General features: G+C 43.1%; 1 long non-coding RNA gene across 3 annotated transcripts; it reads right to left on the minus strand.

The window, feature by feature from the left end:
• Positions 1-12: 12 nt before the first annotated feature.
• On the minus strand, positions 13-18,497 carry LOC110479181 (uncharacterized). 3 transcript variants are annotated; one of them, XR_014953297.1, is made up of 4 exons: positions 17,029-18,495; positions 7,725-7,861; positions 6,114-6,151; positions 13-3,518 (listed from the first exon to the last, which is right to left on the minus strand). It is a non-coding gene; the product is annotated as an uncharacterized LOC110479181 (long non-coding RNA). The 3 variants fall into 3 exon arrangements; XR_002466885.3 differs by lacking the exon at positions 7,725-7,861 and having other exon boundaries at positions 16,543-18,497; XR_014953296.1 differs by lacking the exon at positions 7,725-7,861 and having other exon boundaries at positions 17,029-18,491.
• Positions 18,498-18,703: the final 206 nt, after the last annotated feature.

Here is an 18,703-nt window from a genome sequence, read left to right on the forward strand (position 1 = left end):
GCGAGAGGCGGCCCCGGGGAGGGAGCGCGGCGCGGCGGGGCGGGACGAGCGGAGCGCCGGCTCCTCGGGCCGCCCTCTGGAGCCGGAGCTGGTGCCAGCAGCGGTCGCGTCTGCGAGGAAATTTTCGTTGATGTGTTTTCCCAGTGCCTATTAGAATTGCTTTTTTCGCCATCCGCCATTTAGGTGTTTTGTTTGGAAAATATATGTTCTAAATGAATCTCGTACTCTTCAAAATTTTTTTGTGTGTGTGTTTATCTACAAAATCTGTGACATGGGTTGACATATTCATACTGTGATGACGAGCAATAAGTGCATTGTTGGAATACTCCTAGAATTCTGGACATTATTTCCCTTTAAACTGGAATTTTAAATATGGTGTTAGAAGGCATTGCAGAATTTTAAGTTGCTGTTCGATGGTTGGTTTCCTCAGGAAAAGTAACATGGAAGATCTATAAGGGAAATGGTTTGCATTTTTTTGGATATTTTCCAGAAAAGTATACTTCAAATGTTAGCTATAGAGCTATAGAATGCCAACAGTGTGTCCTCCGCTGGGTCTATGCAGTGCTTTGGGGCAATTTTCTGATGTCCAGCTACATTAATTAACTAATAATCATTAGTGAGTGAGAAAATCTGTGGCTGTAGATCCAAAGAACTTGAAAGTTCCTAATCTAATCAAACAATTCTTTAGAATTGTTCTTTTGGTCTGACACATAGAGATGATTTGCAGTATAACAATATGCAGCCTCCTGGATTTCACAATCCGAGTTGGACCAGCTGCTCTCTCTCCACTGTTCTTGGTGGATTCATGCACTGATCAGTGACAATCTTGGGTCTGGAGAACCCTCCAACTTGGAAAAAACTTGTGTGGAGCCATTTAAAATGGCTTCAAAACTAGACAAATAGTGAAGGCTCAGATCTTTGTCTGTTCTTTTTATTTTTAAACTGAGAAGTCACAGGTAATTAAAAACAAAACAAAAAACCCACACCCCATAAAATAACAAAAAAAACCCTCAAGCCCCTGACAGTTCCAGTATTTACCTTTCCTTTAGATGACATATAGCCCTATGCTTTCTGGATCTAGTAAGAATAGTTCTCTATCCCTTTGCTTTCTTAGGCTGAATATCAGTGCTTATGTAGGTGTGTGATCTAAATGGCCAATCATGAAGAAAATTATTTCTTAGAAACATTTAATATTTGGAGTGTTTGTCTACATTTTTCAGCAGAGGCAGCCACAGGATGGAGGCTGGTGAACTGCTCAAGAATTCTTCATTGCATTGGCTACCCTTATAGCAGGGGCTCTTATTAATTACTGAGCTGAGCCTGCCCTTCTGAGCCCAAAATCACCTGCAGGTGCAAGTGCTGGAAATGTTGTATTGTATCTAAGTAGTTGTTATTATTTCACACTTCTTGAATGGCTGAGAAACCTAGAACATCAGATCCTCTTTTCTGTAGGAAGATAAGCACCAAAAGCCAAACCAAACCAAAATAAAACATCAAAGGTCACTGGTGTTTGATTCCTTTCCACAGGAGGGCTGAGCACCAACGTGTCCCCAGCCAGGCTTTGAACCTTGGCTTGTTGCCAGCCTTTTGTGTGTCAGTCCACTGCCAGCCTGGACTCTGCATTTTGTCTTTGCATGGAATAGGGATGATTCTCCTGTTTTTCCTGGCAGATGGCTGTAAACACTCTGAATCCCATTTTTAAACCTTATTGGGTAACAAAGATGAAGATGGGAGCTTACACACCACAGGAGGAGGAAGAGTCCAGCAGTCTGGTTTGTGTGTGCATGAGGATGTTTCTCACTTTGCCACTATTCCCACTGAATGTCTGTCATCCTGCTCCCGCAGTCACTCCTGCTCTTAGTCACTGACAGTTTCTGGAGTTTTGCTGTCAGCTGATTCCCAGAGACTTTGCCAGTATGTTGCCAAAACCATAAAGATAAATGAAACTCTCTGACACTGTTTTTGTAGTATTAGGGAGAAGGCATTAGTTTATTCTAGGGTGACGTGCTCCACCTAGATGCACATGACTTTCAAAACTTTTCCGGTTTTTATACATTTTTAGCAAAGAATGTAATATTCATTTGTTATATATTACACAATTTTTTGCATCAATTATTATTCTATCTTCTATTGTGTATTGATTTCTCACTTCTCATGCTAGTTAGTCCACATTTTTAGTTTTCTTATTATCTTTTTCCTAGACAGAGGGTCTCCAGAACATGTTGAATCACTTTTATTAGTCTCTTCTTTAACTTCTGGTTACTTCCACATGTCCTTGGAGGGCTATAAATTCTGGATTCCAGGTATCCAGCCTTTTACTCCCAAGGGCTTTTTATCAGTGGAGCTTATCAGAGTTAGTTCAGCTTAAAGTTTTTTGAGATCTAATAATCACACTCTAACAATAACAGCTAGTAAAAAAAACTTAGCTACGCGCTGGCTAAAATGGAAAATTGCACGGCTAAAGACTAATACACTACTTATGTTTGTTAAAACAATTAATCAAAAAGTTAATTAAAACCAATAATCAGGAAAGTTATCTCATTTCAAACAAGCAGGCAGGCAGGAGACCACGGATGGTGCAGTGGGATTTGGGGCTGACTCATTGTGTCTCACTGGACTAAAAACTGCTGCTTGTCTTTAGAGGCTTGAAACCTGAGTGCTGTGTGCTGCTAATCAGATTCCCAGGAATGAGGGGAGCCACAGAAGCAGGGGCTGCAGCACCACAGGGAACACAGGGAGCAGCACAGGGTGGTAAAATAAACTAGGCAACACCCTGGCATCCACCCCCAGGGAACACCATGCCAAAAGGATTTGAAATAGCAAAATGAAGGAAACATTTACATTTGAACTGGAAAGCAAAGGAGCTTCCATGCAACAGCAAGTTAAACCTGGGTCAGTCCCCAGGCTTGAAGGGTTTGCAGTTTCAAGCTTATGTTTCAGAATTCTTAGGAAGAAATTATAAAATCCCACAGGTTGGAGGAAGAATGATCGACCTTCATACTCCCACCTACTGAGCAAGGGGCTGGGTTCTTTCCAAAGGGAAGAAAGTGAGTGCCTGTGTTTTTTCCAAATCAGTGCTGCATTTGGAACATGAAGGAAGCAAAGAAATTTGGGTTTAACTAACAAAAAACATATTATGAAATTTAATAAAACTTATATTATATGGTTTACTTATAGTAAACTAGATAATAAAACATATTATAAAACATTATAAAAACACATCATAAAACATAACCAACCCAACCCCTCTTACATTCATTATTCAAAACACAATTACATAATTAAGTAGAAAAAAGAAAACAAATGTTAAAAAAACAGGTCAGGTGACATCTGGAATGTGGTACATGACTGTAGATTTATGACAAAAGCAGATAATAAAGCTTATTCAGTTCCCTATTCCATCTTTAAGTCCTGTTAGCCCCAAAATTCTTCTTTAAGTCTTGACAAAAGATGTTCTCTTTTCCTGCAAGTGATGGCTTCTCTCAGAAGTGTTCCTTCCTCTCATTGTGGCAGTCATCCTGGAAGTGAGAAAATAAACCAGGCATTTTAAATCCTTTATTTCTAATTCAATTGGTCAGTTCTACTTTTCTGAATTTCTGTCTGGTTTGAATGTAACATTTTTTAATTTCATTATTTAATAAAGGCAAAAAGACCAAACATAGCAACCCCTAAACTCTTACATTTACTAATCAATAATCCTTGCCAATAAACTAAGTAGAAAAGAAATCTCATGAGTTTCCCTATCAAACTCTTTCTACCCTTGTAAACCCCAAAATTGAGCTTTAATCTTGGGGAGGGACCCTTCCTCTGACAGGCCATGGCTTCTCATGTACATGTACATGTACATGTACATGTTCCTTCCTCTTGTTGTGTCAAACACCCTGGAATTTGGAAAAAATAAACCTTCAGTCTTAATTCCCTTAATTCCATAAATGCTCTTAAACCCAGAAGTGCTTTTCTGACTTTTGTGAAATGTTGCCCGCTGTGGGTTTGCCAAAGTTTTCTTCTGAAAGTTGAGGTTTCAAAAAGACCTTTGGGCTGTGAGGGGTGATCCTCCTACTGCCCTCAGCTTTACTCAGGTGGCTTTGGACATTTAAATCTGTTTCAAGCCAAAAACAGCAAGTTTCTAGCTGAAAGAGCTAGACTTTCATATGTCTCAAACATCCTGCAAAGAAACAAGGGGTATTCTTTGACTTCTCAAATCTTTCTCCCTTGGGAGATGGCAGCTCCTCTTTAGGCTACAACAACCTGGAAATCAAAGAGTGTTTAATTATTGGCCCTTCTGTTCAGAAAGGGGGAGAACTAGAGGAAGAAAATAAGCTTGAAAACTCTCAACAGCCCAGGCAATTACAACATCCAGCACAAACACGGATCAGCCCATGCCAACTGTCCAAACACTGAACAGTTGAGAAAGAATTTGGATTTGGCCACAAGGGTGGGCTGTGAACACCGAGCTTGGAGGAAAAACCCTCTGATTTATACTGCTCTAAGTGGTCAGATAAATAGATAAGTGTACAGATACACACCTATATATAGTGTATAACTACTCACCTCCTCCCAGAATGCAGCTCTGGCACTAAGTGAAGGAGTTCCTGGGCTCAGCTCCCAGAGCTGTGCTCACTGCTGCTACCTGGGACTGGAAAAGCAGGGCACAGCCTGCAGCTTACACCTGGGGGGCAGCAGGATCCCCTAGAGCTCTCCCTAGACAGCTGCATCAGTCGTGGTGGGTGCAGAGCTTAGAGAGGCCATGGCTTTCTCCCCATCGGGTACTGCTGCTCCCTGGTCAAGCTGGAAGAGCTTCAGTGCCCTTCCTGCATGCACTTCTGCATGATCAGATGTGCCAAAGCCTGTTTTCCTGCCCTGGATGCTGGTGCTGCCCAGGAACTTCTTATGGGGCTGGGGGGATGGACATTTGGCCCCCATTGCTCCTGAAACACCCAAGTCCTGTCAGCCACTGTTGTGCCAGCTGCAGGCTCCTGGCAGCTCTCTCAACCTCCCCTGGGGATCCCCTGTTCAGGAAACTAGAGTGGCTAACCTCACCAGCCATCTGAAAAATCAGGGCTGTTGTGCTTTCCAGGAAATCCAGGACAGTTAATTAATATTTAGCTGCAAGTCTCGCAGGAGAGCAGCCTCCTCAGCAGTGACACCACCACTCCCCTCTCTCTGGTGCTTCTCTACGCCTGCACAGACTCAAGGTGGCCAGTCCCACCAGGCTGTGCAGTTCACAGCACAGCTACAATTCCCCTCAGGAGCAGCCTACAGCCAGTTTGGCTCTGATACAGGATGAATGGTCTGGTCCCAGGAAGAGGCAAGCATCCAGGGCTGGCTGGCTGCTGCTTGCTGCTACCAACCCCTTCTTCCAAGCTGCCAATGCTGAGGCTGCTTTGTGGTCTGCTGGGGTTCTGCTGGGACTCAGAGCTGGCAGTGGCTGGGCCTGCTCTCACCTCATGTTCTCATTGACAGCTTTGCATCAGATGGGCCCTTTCAAAGTGCACTGACTGATCTTGCTGCTTTTTCATCTGAGTAAGACTCTCATCCAGGCGAAAAGATTGATATTAGTTGTACAAATCCAATGGCTGAAAGTTGAAACCTTCCAGAGCTACAGAGGAAAGCCTGCATCTCCACATGATATTTTGTCTGCCACACTCTTCATTCGTATCTGGTTAGAAATGCAAATGTGCTTTCTTCCTTATCTAGGAGGACCATGACTGGGAAAAAAAACATCCAGTGGGCTGTATTCCATAAGTGCAGTCTTGAGTTGAGGAAAGAAAGAGACCCTTCTCCAATCTCAAGCCATGCCAAAACCCCCTCATAAATGGGACTAAATTAGAGTGGGCTAAGTAGACAGAACTGCATATTGATGTAAACAATTCATTACACCGTGGCTAAAAACAAATAGCAAGCAACTTTCTGTCTGCAAAAACAGACTTTCATCTACTTATAAGCTCTTCAAGAAAAAATTACAAAACAGCCCCTTTTTTGCTGATGCACAGACACTGAAATGGAACTTCCTTTCAGGCTACAAGGCTGGCTCCTATTGCAGCAGGCAAAGTTCATGGCTTGCTCCATGATTCCCAAATGCTTGGAATATCAGAGGCTACTTTGTCACTCACCGAAGCATGGGCTTTTCTGTATCTATGTGCGACTTCACCTGTAATGGGCAAGGGAAAATAAGAGATATTGTTAGAAAACTGCCTGTTGTGGGGAATCCCACAGAATGAGTCAGCCTAAATAAAGAGCATTCTTCTTCCAGGATGTCACTCCAGTAGCAACGATTCTTTTACATAGCAAGCAAGAAAACAGAGCAATATACTAGGTTGTTCTTTTCTTCAAGCCATTGTAAAGTCAGACCATGAAATCTCTTAATCACAGAATTTAGAAAATAAGTTGCTTTACTTCAGTTCTGGAGATAACTGCAGAGTCTTTAGACAGACTTCTCAGAAGCTCTGCCAGTCTGCATTTTGGAAGTTGTCTTTGTTGAACCATCAGCTGAAGAAATTAGAGACCCCACTGCCACAGGACAACACATGCACGGAAAAGAACCCCTGCAAGTTCAATTACAAAAGCTGCCCACACCCCATGAGAGAGCTACAGACACCCCATTTTTGGCTGAAGCTCTTGACATGAGCTTTACAAAGTCCTAGTATCTTAATGGCATTTTCATTTCAAAATCAACTCAGTTACTAAGGGATAGCATGAACAACACATGGATACAAAAGCTAGATCAGATGCACCTAAGTAAAAAACTACTTACTTGCTAGGTGAGTCACCAGCCAGACTTTGTCTGGGCAAGAGTAGAAAGCATAGGCCAGTGGAAAAAAAGTACTAACTGCAGCAAATATGTGCTTGAACATTTCTAGTGATGCTAGGCAGCAGTTTTGCAGGTTGTGCACTGAAAAGGGAAAATATGGCACCTCCAGGGCCAAGGGGCAGATTATCAGCTGAGAACCCTTGGATCAGGAGAACCCTCTTGCAACAATCATATCAAAGGGGTGCTCTTGTCAGTCAGGTGTTCCATGCACCATAGCAACATTGTTGGCAGTAGCATGGCAAGGCCACTTTCTGCTGACATCACAGTAGCAGTCGTTCTCAGTTAGTTTGCAAATGTATGCAATCTTCTGGAAAGCTAATTTAAAAAACCCACTCCTGAAAGGATCCAAGAGTACAACATTCCAAACAAGTATGCCCTGTATGCCAATCTGAACACTGAGAAGAAACAAGGACATGAAGGAACAAAAGTGAACATAACCTTTGGTCACTAATGCTACCAACTGAGAATAGGAATGCTTTTCCCATCTTTGTTAGTTCTGAAAACAAGCAACAAAGAAAAGTCACCATTTCAGTGACATTTAGGGGCCAGAAGCAGAAACAGAATTCACTTCAGGAGTATTCCACAAGATGGAATGGTTTCAGGTTACTTCTTGCCCACTTCAATGCTGAACTTTGCTCAGACCTATTTTGGAGCCTGACCTCCATTTTTTGCAGCAAGATGTACCCCCTGACATAAAGCCCCATGTTTCTGATTGCTAACTCATTCTTTGGAATCTTAACACTTGAAATCATCCAAGATTGCTGGATTCTGCTCCAGTTTTGTTCTGTTGGAGCTCTGTAACAGCCTGGCCCACTGCCCCTCGAATGCCCTGCAGATGTTAAGCCCAAAGAAAGAGGGTTTAGAATAGTTAAAAGCTGCAGCCTCACACATCATTACCAAGATACCATGCTACCTTGTAAGATGACTTGCAGGCATTTTGGTCATCTGCTTCATGCCCAGACTGGCTGGAGAGCCACGGGTCTTTCCATGGCAAGCAATGGTCCTGCAGGAAGCAGGTAAAGAGAAATGGAATCCTCCCTTTGATGATTCCTATTTTACAGACATTGAAGTTGAGAGTTAGGATTCTTTCAAACCTACTGTAGTATACAGGGATAAAAGCTGTGGAGTCACTTGCACTTTATCCTAAAAATTCAGTGGAGTAAAAGAGCAGGGTCCAGAATCCCAGTGCTGTTGAAGACCTTTGAGTGGATGTTCCACAGTGAATGTTCTTGATTAATTGTACCATTGTGAATTATTGTGCTCTTTCACTGGAATTATTGTGCTGTTTGGAATAACTGTACTATTTTGAAGATGGCTGTGATTTCAAGTCATGTATCTTGCCCTACAGCTGTGAAGTGTGAGTGGAAAATGTCTATTTGAACAGGAAGTGAGCTCAGTTTTGTAAAAACAAGGATAAGGAAATAATGCACTAAGGATTCCTACTCTGGGCTCTCCCTGAATTCAGGAAAGGAAGTCAACATAGTAGCTCTTATTATAATCATTATTTTATGTAGTGAAGAACCACTTCCAAACTGCCTTAAGAGTCATTTGGAAAGGACTTTGAGCACCTCAGACAGCCTATGCTTACTGATATGTCTCATCCCCTCCTTTATGTAATGGTAAATGCTCTCTAATTACTTAATATCTTTTTTATAGTGTGGTGCCCAAAACTGCCCCCAGGACTCTAGGTGAAGCTGCTCCAGAGCAGAGCAGGACAATCCCCTCCCTTACCCAGCTGGCGATGCTGTGCCCTCACATCCAGCTTGCCATCAACCCCCCAGGTCCCTTTCCACAGCACTTCTTTCCAGCCTCTCATTCCCCAGTTTGTTCATACATCCAGGATTGTCCCATGCCAGACATAAAATCTGGCACTTGTCTTTGTTAAACTTTATGCATTTTATTTTTAAATGTTTTCATTTTAATTTAGACTTCAGGCACCTGTATGCTTTTGCAAAACCTGTCAATGAACAAAACTAGGATATTGAATTCTTATCTTTTAAGAACTGTCTCTGGTGCTCTAAATCAGCTGACAACCTGACTTGGAATATCAAAAATACAGCCCTACCATGTCAGACCAAAAGTTCATTGAACTCTGTTCTATATCAAGCTCTGCATTATATCTCCATCACTGCCCAAAATGAGATGCTAATAAAATACTAAAGAGGCTAAAAATGATCAAGAAGGTAGGCTGTGATGATATTAGAGGTCCAGTTGTATAGTCAGGGTATTAAATAGACTGGTGTTTGCATGTCCTGTGATACCAGATTTTGGTTTGAGGGCTGCCATTAAGACTCCAAACCCTGTTGCAGCCCATTAGACAGAGATGTAAGTGGAGACTCAACCTAATTATCAATAAAACAATGGCATCAATGACCAAAAGAGATCAAACCCTCAAAGAGTGGAACTGGAGCTCATAGCCATTTGAGGTTTAGCTGAATCTGACCTGAGACTTGCCTGGTCCCTTGCCTTAAGTTTAGTCAGAAATATTTCCTGTCAGTGGAGCAAACTAAAATGAGCAAGATGAGCAAATGAAAAAGCCCAAATAAAACCCAAAGGAAAAAGCTGTGAAGTCAGAAACAGTCATGTAAATATTTCTGGCTAATGACAACCAAAAAAGAACCAAATTCCTCTGAGAAATGCAGAGAGTCAGAAGATGGACACCCAGGAAGATCAAGGATTGACCCACTCTGAGAGATGATGAGCAGTACCTCATACCTGCACTGTGCTGGTGAGCACATTAATGCTCAGCCCAGCAGCAGCTTACTCCCAGCTGTTCACTCTGTGCCTTAGCCAGCAGGATCATGATCTTAAACATGGCCATAAACTGTGTATACTCCTGTTTTCCAGTAACTACATGTGGTCAAGGATACACATTAAAAGTGACCTGAAGAGCTGAGGTTTTTAAATGCTTTTAAACAAAGCATTCCTGCTCTTATACCTTTTCCACCTTGAAAAACACACACAGCTCATTCCTGTTTATCTTACAAAATCCAGCTAACAGCCTCATTAAGTTTCTTGCTGATTCCAAGCAATGTTTTTGCTGCAATGGCTCCAGTTAGCACCATGCAACAGATTTGAAACAGGGCACAAAGAATCTGATTCTTTTTGTTAAAAAACACTATTCTCAAACAAGCAAATGATACTACTTTTTTTTTTTTTTTTTGAGTTGGGGGGGGAAAGGAGGGTAGGTGGGGGTGTGTGTGGTAGGGTGAATGAGAATGTGGCCATTTCATTGCTGCAGGAAATAAAGAGTTGTAATATGCGAGACCCCAACTGTGCCATTACTTCAATTTCCTTTCAGGATGCAGGCTGCAGCCTTGGATACGCTTCAGTCTAAACTCTTTACACTGTCAAAGCCAGACTTATGCCCTAGCTCCTTGTCTGGGCTTGTCTGCATTGAACCGATATCCCAGCTACAAGCACTGCCAACGAGGCAGTCCGACTACCAAAGCTTTACCAGCAGCCCGCACAGACCTACCGCGGCCACCACCTCAGCATAAGCCAGCCTGCGGAATTCCTCATCATTCGCCTCCACGAAAAAGACTCAAAACTCCTTTTGCTGGATGCCCCCCGTCCATCTCCGTCCCTTGAAGCTTCAGCACCGCGGCCAGCGGCGGCCGGCGCGGGGGTCCCGGCGGGGTCCTGGTGCCCGCCCGCCCCAGAACGAGCCCCGGCCGGAGCAGCTAGAGCCTGTTGGCAAACTGCAGCCTGATAGCCCACTTCTCCTTCGTGTCTGCAAAGAATCCCCTCCTCTCCCAAGCAGTTCTGTTCCTCAGTGCTCTCTGCTTCGCTCTCCTTTTGTGCCCTTACAATGAGATCCGGGAGTATTGCAAAGATGGCTTCAAAAGCTGTGAACGGAAATTTACTCCTGTAATCGTTCAATTCTTTGTTGTTGTCTTCCTGTCTCTACCTGTATTTTCTTCTTGATTTTTCGTGCAGGGAAGTCACTTTCAGCACAAAGTAACAAGTTAGGTTAAAAATGCCTCGCTCTCCAGTGATGTTGCTCAATCAGGAAAGTCTTTCCAGAAGCATGAGAAGAAGGGTTTGGAAATAAAAAGTATTAGCCTTTCTTATAGAACAACCTTGTCTCCCCATTTTCATCAGTTTCCATGTTTAGAAAGTTCTACTTAAATATTCATTTGCAAAAGGAGGATACTCAAAATTGAAGGAGTAAAAGTATTAGTGAAGTACAGCATTAGTGAAGTACAGTATTAGTGAAGTAGGACTGTTTGTCAGGCACAAAATTTTAAGAAATGCAAGGCAATTTGATGTCCCAACATAAAGCCAAATTAGACACAGGCACTGTATTTGCATCTTTATCTGTATGATCCTGTGTGTGGTTTTTATTTCCTCATGGCATCACCAGCAGGCTCAAAACATGGGATTTCCACACAGTCACTTCAGGCATCTACAGTCCCCTCCTACATAGGCCCTGCTCAAACAGCCAAAGAATAACATAAAATTTGTTCCCAAGCTGGACCATCTCAGACAGGCACATGACAAATACAAAGTTTTGATGAATCACAAGTTAAAAGCTGCCTTACAATCACAAGGCCAATGTAACAGCAGGTAATGCAATGCCAATACTATCATAGATGTTTGCTTCCATTCCTGGCTCTTTCACTAAAACAGTGGGCTCCCCCCATAGATGCCAGGTGAGGTAAGGCTGGAGCTCCCTAACAGGAGGCAGACAGGATTTTGAAGAAAGAACTGTTTCCAATAATAGTCAGAGAGTTGGAAGACCAAAAGAAAGGAGATGTACTGAAGGACACTTTCTTTTTGAAGTGTAAATGCCTAACACTTCCCAGCCTACATGTGACTGATTTTAGAAATGCTCACCCACAACCCACCTGAGAATACTGATCGCAAATTGGTAGCAGCTGCCAGTCACAGAATGAGGTGAGATAGCAATATGCTTTCTTATGGAAAGAAGCATAAAAATGGCTTTGCCACCTGTATTCACATACAGCCAAAGTCTGTTGAATTACAGAGGGTCACTCTTACTGTACTGTTCTGGTAAGAGGCTCTGAAAAGGGAGAAGTGGAAAGCACTGAGGAACAGTCCCATAAATGTAGTGTACAGTTCTGCAGGCTTGCAGGGGAAAATTCAGACTTGCTTGTACTTCCAGTAGCTTTAAGCTGCATGGTGTTGAATCTGGATCAGGACAGATTGTATAAGCCTTGCCAAGGCTTTCACACTGGCAGTTTCTCAACAGCTTTGTCACCGTTGGTACCCAAAGCAGTGAGCTTGGCTATGCCCATACGGGCTGGAACAGCAGCTCTGGACAGCAGGGAGGGAATTTTCAAGGAAATAATGTGACTCCTGTTTTGGCAACCTGTACAAATATGAGGAAATTTGGTGTAAGCTAGCCAATGTAATTATTTAAGATTTCAGGATAGCTTATGCCTTGATTTTTTTGATAGCAGAAGACCAAGAAGTAGCATCTCTTGGTGCTTTTACTCCTAAAACAAGCTAGAAGCGACAGAGAAATGACATGGCTTTAAAACATATAATCCACAACAAACTGCAAATGCAAACCTGTGCTTGGGAACAGAAACAGGAGAAAAATACACTAGGTTGAGCCTTTAGAGCATAAGAAAGTAAGAGCATCTTGGAAAACATGCAATGCTAATTAGAAAACAAATCTCACAGTTCAAGGAGTCTAGTTCTGATTTGCTATAAATAGAAAGAATTTTTTATCTATAGTGGTGCATGTTTTGTTACTCAGCTTGAGTCAGGGGTGGAAGAGAGAGAATTAGGACTTCTACTCTTATTTTGTAACCCATTTGAAAGGTTTTTAATGAAGGAAGTACTGAGCATCTAACTGAATCTTAAGGAGACCACATCCTAACTACAGTTCTGGAAAATGATGTTCCAGTAGAAAGCATGAGTTACCCTGACATATTTTTATTTCTGGGAAACAGATGCTTCCTGAAGCTTCTGGAAATCCCAGGGAGGATGGGCCAAAATAATAGTTTTAACTAAAGCATTATAAGAGTGGGCTTCCTATGGCCCCACAAGCTCCCCTGCTCTTGACTCCCATGCAGCAGTCTGAGATGGAAAATGCTGTGCCAGCTACACACAGCAGTTTTTATTAGGAAGTTTTTCCACTGATGTAAACTGCAACAGACCATAGCAACCAGATCAAGCCAGTCTTAAATCCTTGCATCATGATCCTGGATTAAAAAATGGGCTCTTTACAGGTGACAGCCTGGAAGATCTGTGCTTTCACAAGTCAGCTGAAAACTGCATGTAAGATACTTACCTTTGCCTAGTGGAGTACTCTACCACACAGGATAGATGTTCAAAGGGCAATAGCCCACTCCTCCAGCCAGAATCTGTTCCTCCTCCTAATCCTATCTGCTTCCTGCTCTCACCTTGCCTCAAAAAGTTCTCAGCTTTCTGTTGGGTCTTATGCACAAACCAAAATTCCTGACCTGCCCTATGGCCTCAAGCCCCAGCAATACCGCAACAGTTTCCAATACCAAGAGCCAATGCAGCAAATGATCCATGCAGTATTCCCAGAACGGGGAACGGGGAGATCTCAACTTCCTAGGCTCTTCATTCCAACTTGCTCTTTGACACCGACATCTTGTGACCAATTGTGCATATGACAACTCACTCTGATGGAACTGGGACCCTCATTTCAAGGGGATTGCTCATCCCATGTCCCCTTCTTTTTTTCCTGTAGGATCAGTGGATCTCTTCACAGGCCAAAGGATCAGAGTAAAGATAAATTAAGACCAGAACAAATCCACTCAGGCATTAGAGTATAAACAGACAATGCTGGGAAATCTGTATTTCCATCTGTTTTCACTAACCCCCCAAAACAACCTCAAAATGAAACTGGTGTTTCCAGTGACTGGTGCACAGCACCATTAGCACAACTGCTCCTCCACACGTCCCTCACCAGCACCTTCTCTGAGAAAAATACAGTTCCTCTTCTTCTCTGCCACTTGTTTAAGCTGCATCTTTCAATACTTGCCTCTCAGAGCCAGTAATGCACTGAACTTCACCATGTTTAATTGTCCTCTACAGGAGGCAGGACATTCTATCACCTGTACAAAAAGTGAAAGACTAGTTTTGAAAAAGTAAGGTACTCCAGCAGTCATTGTCAAGATTCTGTTACATCCACCCTGTCACATGAAAGCTATCAGCACTCTGTAGGGTTGACACTGGTAAGACTGGGTTTGCACACAGAAAACACTAGAATGTGACTTTGCTGAAAGTTCTGAAGTTTATTCCATGTTAATTTACCAATAAAATCCATGAAAGTGTTCTATAGGTATATATTTAATCTGAAGAAAAGAAAAAGTAGATATGAACTACGGTTTAGATATGAACTACACTTACAGATCTGTATTTGATAGGTGGTCATTCAAATTTAGGATGCAACTTCACAGACATCTGAAGTAATCTCATTATCCAGTAATTCTGACAATGTAGAACTCTAAGAAAAATATAGTAAGGGTCAGCATTTAGGCCACTTACCTCAGTGAGTGCAGACTTTCCTACATGTTCCCTGCTATTTTTGGCACCAACATCACTGAACTGCCACACCTATACCAGTAAATTGGGCATGTCTGGGATATTCCTAGACACTCAGGCCAACCAATGTGGAGGTGCCTGCACCTGTACTAATAAATTCTCACATTCTCCAAGCAGGCTGGCTGCACACAAACAGCTTCCAAGAATGTGCCAGCTCCAAAAGAATGTTCAGAAGTCCTTGGAAGTGTTCTGTTTGGCACAGGCCAGCATTGTGCCAGCCAGCATCTCAGTTTACTGACAGTAAATAATCACATTCCTTTGCCTCTGTCCTGGTTAACTTACTACCACAAATACTGCCCAAATCCTCCCAGCATAGAGTGTCCAAATATGCTTGATACGCCAGAAGGACAGGAAGTTATCCAGAAGGACCCCCTTACTTTACTGTGGTGGTTTCACCTGAAGCACTGTGTCCAGCTCTGGAATTCTGCTCCTTTCTTGGAGTACAAGCAAGACATGGACCTGTCACAGCAAAGCCAGAGGAGTGCAACAGGAATGATGGCAGGACTAAAACATCTCCCTTTTGAGGAAAAGCTGACAGAGTGGGAATTTCTCAACCTGGAGAAATCTCCAGGGTCACTTATTGCAGCCTTTTAACATATGAAGGGGTCTTATAAGATGGAGAGAGAATTTTTACCAAGGCTGGTAGTGACAGAACGAGGGGTAACAGGGAACCAAGAACTAAGAAGCAGGTCCCTGAAAAAAAAAAGAGAAAAGGCAAAAGAAAAGGCAAAAAAAGAAGTCATCCAGACAGACACTCAAAATCATTGCAGCAAAACAAGTGAGCAATACAGGAATCAATAGTATTTATATTATTGCGATTTACCATATTTCATTAACTTAGAAGAATTGAGTAGTATTGAAGTGGAACATTTTCACATCAAACTTTTTATCATCTTTCTGTAACAATGACTGAAAATTATTGAAAGGTATTTTAAAATAAGCATCATAATAGACAAATCAAACACTGAGTAAAAAAATGACAAGTTCTACAAGTGTCTCTCTTGCTCTAAATTGTTTTTAGATTTAGGTGAAATGCAAATCATTTAGGTGAAATGCAATCAGGATGGATATTTTAAGCGTCATTTTGAGGTTCACTGAAGTGATTTACATGAAGATTACATGCAAGGCAGCATCATGTGAAAGATCAGCTATTATGCAAACAAGATAACCGAGGTTGACAAGAAAACTGCCAGAAAAGTAATTCAAAACACTTGCGTGACACTGTGCCACTTTAAATCTTACATTTTTAGCTCAAATTTACTCTTTGAGTTCTTGCTGTGAATCTGTGGTTTTCCCAGCTGTCTGCCTGTGTCAACTCATAACCTGTGAAAGGCCAAGTAGGTCCACATTTACTTTTGAGACTGTAATACATTTCAACAGCAGAAATTAGACCCTATATAGCTTAGTCTGACATGTCTTATCATTTTCATGATTTTTGTGGAAGAACATTGACCTTTTTCTTTTTTGATATTTACTGCTGATTATGCCTCTTCTAAGACTAACAGCTGTGCCTCACATAATGTGCAAAATGAGGTACAGGATTACTGGTGTCTAGACTACCTTTTAAAGGAGAAAATTACAGTGTAATATAAGGAGAGATTTCCACATCCCACCACTTAATGATGTTGGAGAACACAGGGCAACCTGTGAAGACGTTAAGGTAGCCACTGGCAACTTAAACCAACAGGAAAGACACTTAATGTTCCTGAAGAGAAGCCTATTTAAGAACTATAATTGTCTGCTTGTTCCTGGGCATGCAGGTCTACCAGCAGTGATGCTAACAACTTATCAGGATATGAAAGTACAGCATGCAGAAAATGTAATCCACTTTCAAACAACCCGAGTGCACCAATACCTGCATTTTTCTGCAACACAGCAGATGTTATCAGGTAAAAATACCTTTTACCCAGAAACTACACCATAGGTGCTCTGTGAGGCCTTGTGCTTTCTGGACCCTTCAGTGTGTCCCATGACTAGGGATTTGCATGGCCAATTTCTCACAGACAAGCTGCAAGAGACCTGTGCCATTCACTTTTCTATGCATCTAACCCATAGATGACCCTATAATGGGGAGGTGTTCCACTTGCCTTCTGCCTAGAGACCCTCCTGGCAAAGAGAAGAGTGTTCCTGTTATTAACTTAGATAAGGAATGAGCACTCAGCAAAAGGCAGCAGCGCTCTTACCAGTAGTGCTTAGCCCAGAAGATTTTCAGCTTCATATGGTCACTCCCACAGGTAACCAGTCCTTTAGAGAGTAGGAAGGAATCCCCTGCAAGAGCTGCACAGCTGGCACACTCTTCCAAGTGCCCAGTACATTTGACAATTGCATGGAGCTGGCAGCACAGCTGTCTGGGATGAATCACTCGGCTGCTTGGTGTGCCATTTGCAGCTCTGTATTCACTGTGCCATTCTGTGCAACCCTAATCTAGGAAGACAGGCACAGTCCTGTTGGTTTGAAGACAGATCAGACCATGGTCCTTTGCCAAGGTCCTGTTTATCTAGTCTGACATGCCTAAGATCCATCAGGCTACCAGTGTTGCAACTATCCACACAATGAACTGACAGTTCAGCAGATTTCTCAGTCAGGCAATCTTTGGCTGAACAGGGATCACAGGGGTTCTGCCTTCCAGGCTTTCCTCCCTCAAATAAGTAAAAACAAACCCACCTCACCTATATTTGTAGCATTTGCATTTCCCTTCCACTGTCTGGCAGGACGTTGGTATTTGGCACTTTTGACTGCCTAGCAACTTTACTAATATCCTTTTTCAGTTGGTTGACCTGGAGAGATAGAAACCACATAAACCATAAAATTCATCATGAAAGAAAAAGCATTTAATTCAGTATTTCACAGTCCAGCAGACAAAAGCAATACTGACACTACTTCCCCATTTTACATGCTCACTTTTTCTGCAAGCTACTTTAGCCAGTTTTGCAATGGCCTAGTCTGCCATGAAGTACTGGGCCTGACAGTACTTCTTTACCTTGACAGGCTGCTGTCAGTTGGAGAACCTCCAACATAAATCAGAAAAAAATGGATTACAATAGCCACTCTTATAAACTCAGAGGACAAAGTCAGTAAATATTTCACACACCAAGATGATATTCAAATCAAGGGCTATGTTAAACAGTGAACAAGATTCTAAATAAAAACCTTTCATACTCAATTTTTCCCACTGAGAACATGGAGCGTACAATCTGATTATGTCCTATCATCAAATTATCAATGTTAATCAAACTAATATATATATCAATACCAAAACCAGGCAGGATTGAGATCACAATTTTGGCAGAATCCGGACAGCTTTAACTTGGTTCAGCTCACGTCCCATTCCATTCTAGTGATATGCCAAGTAAGATAAAAAATTGCTCCTTTTGTCAGCTGCTGTATTTTCAAGATAACTTGTGTGGCAGCTGAGTTGAGGCAGGGCATTGACTTCTAGGCTGTAACTTATGAATGTAGAAACCAGCAGGCCTTTTAATATGTTTTATTTTTTCAACCTACAGACCACTTACAAATGCCAAATAGCAACTGATGCAACAGTAGACTTCCAGAGGAATGCAACGTCCAAATCCTCTAAAATTGTAGTTTATAATTTAAGCTCACACTTCAAAACCTTGAAGATATTAGTTTATCATAAGTTACTGCTACTCTTTTACAGTGTAACCACCGCACACTGAACTTAGCAGTGCTTTATGCTTACAACCTACCAATTCAAGACTCAAAAGTTTCGTAAAACTAAAATAACTGTCCCATAAAGCCTATGAGCAGCTGTAATTCGCCCAAGCATGGGGACAGACCGGCAATTCTAGCACCAAAAGCCCAGGTTTTAGCGCCGTCTTCTTGCATCTTTGATGTTCACCAGATGAAGCACCTGGACAACCATGGACAGAAATTGCGTCGTGACGTCTTCCCGTGCAGTCACGGCGCTACCGGCGGGCTCGCTGCGCCACATCCTCGCCGGCCGCTGTGGGATCGCCAAGGGCGGCGCCTCCATCCCACCGTTCCCGGCAGCATTTAGCGACCCCCGCTCTCCCGGTGTGCGGACCCGAGCGGATCCGAGCGGCCCCAGCACCGCCCTCAGGCCGCCCTCACCTCCCGCCGCACGCGGCGCGCCCTCATAGGCTGCCGCGGGCCGCTGGCCCCGCCCCCCGGCGCCCGCCCGCCAATCCCGACGGGCGATGTGGCTGCACGCGCCCTCCCGCCTCCCGCCCCCGGAGCGGCCGCGCGCTCCACGCGTGGCGGCCTGCGGTTGGCGGCTCCGCGGCGGCCAATGGCGGGGCGGCACCTCAGAGCGGCCGGGCGCTTCTGCGCGCGGCGGCGCCGCAGCTTTCCCGCCGCCGCTCC

This window comes from Lonchura striata, chromosome 2 (assembly GCF_050655825.1).
Source record: "Lonchura striata isolate lonStrDom1 chromosome 2, ASM5065582v1, whole genome shotgun sequence".
NCBI lineage: Eukaryota > Metazoa > Chordata > Aves > Passeriformes > Estrildidae > Lonchura > Lonchura striata.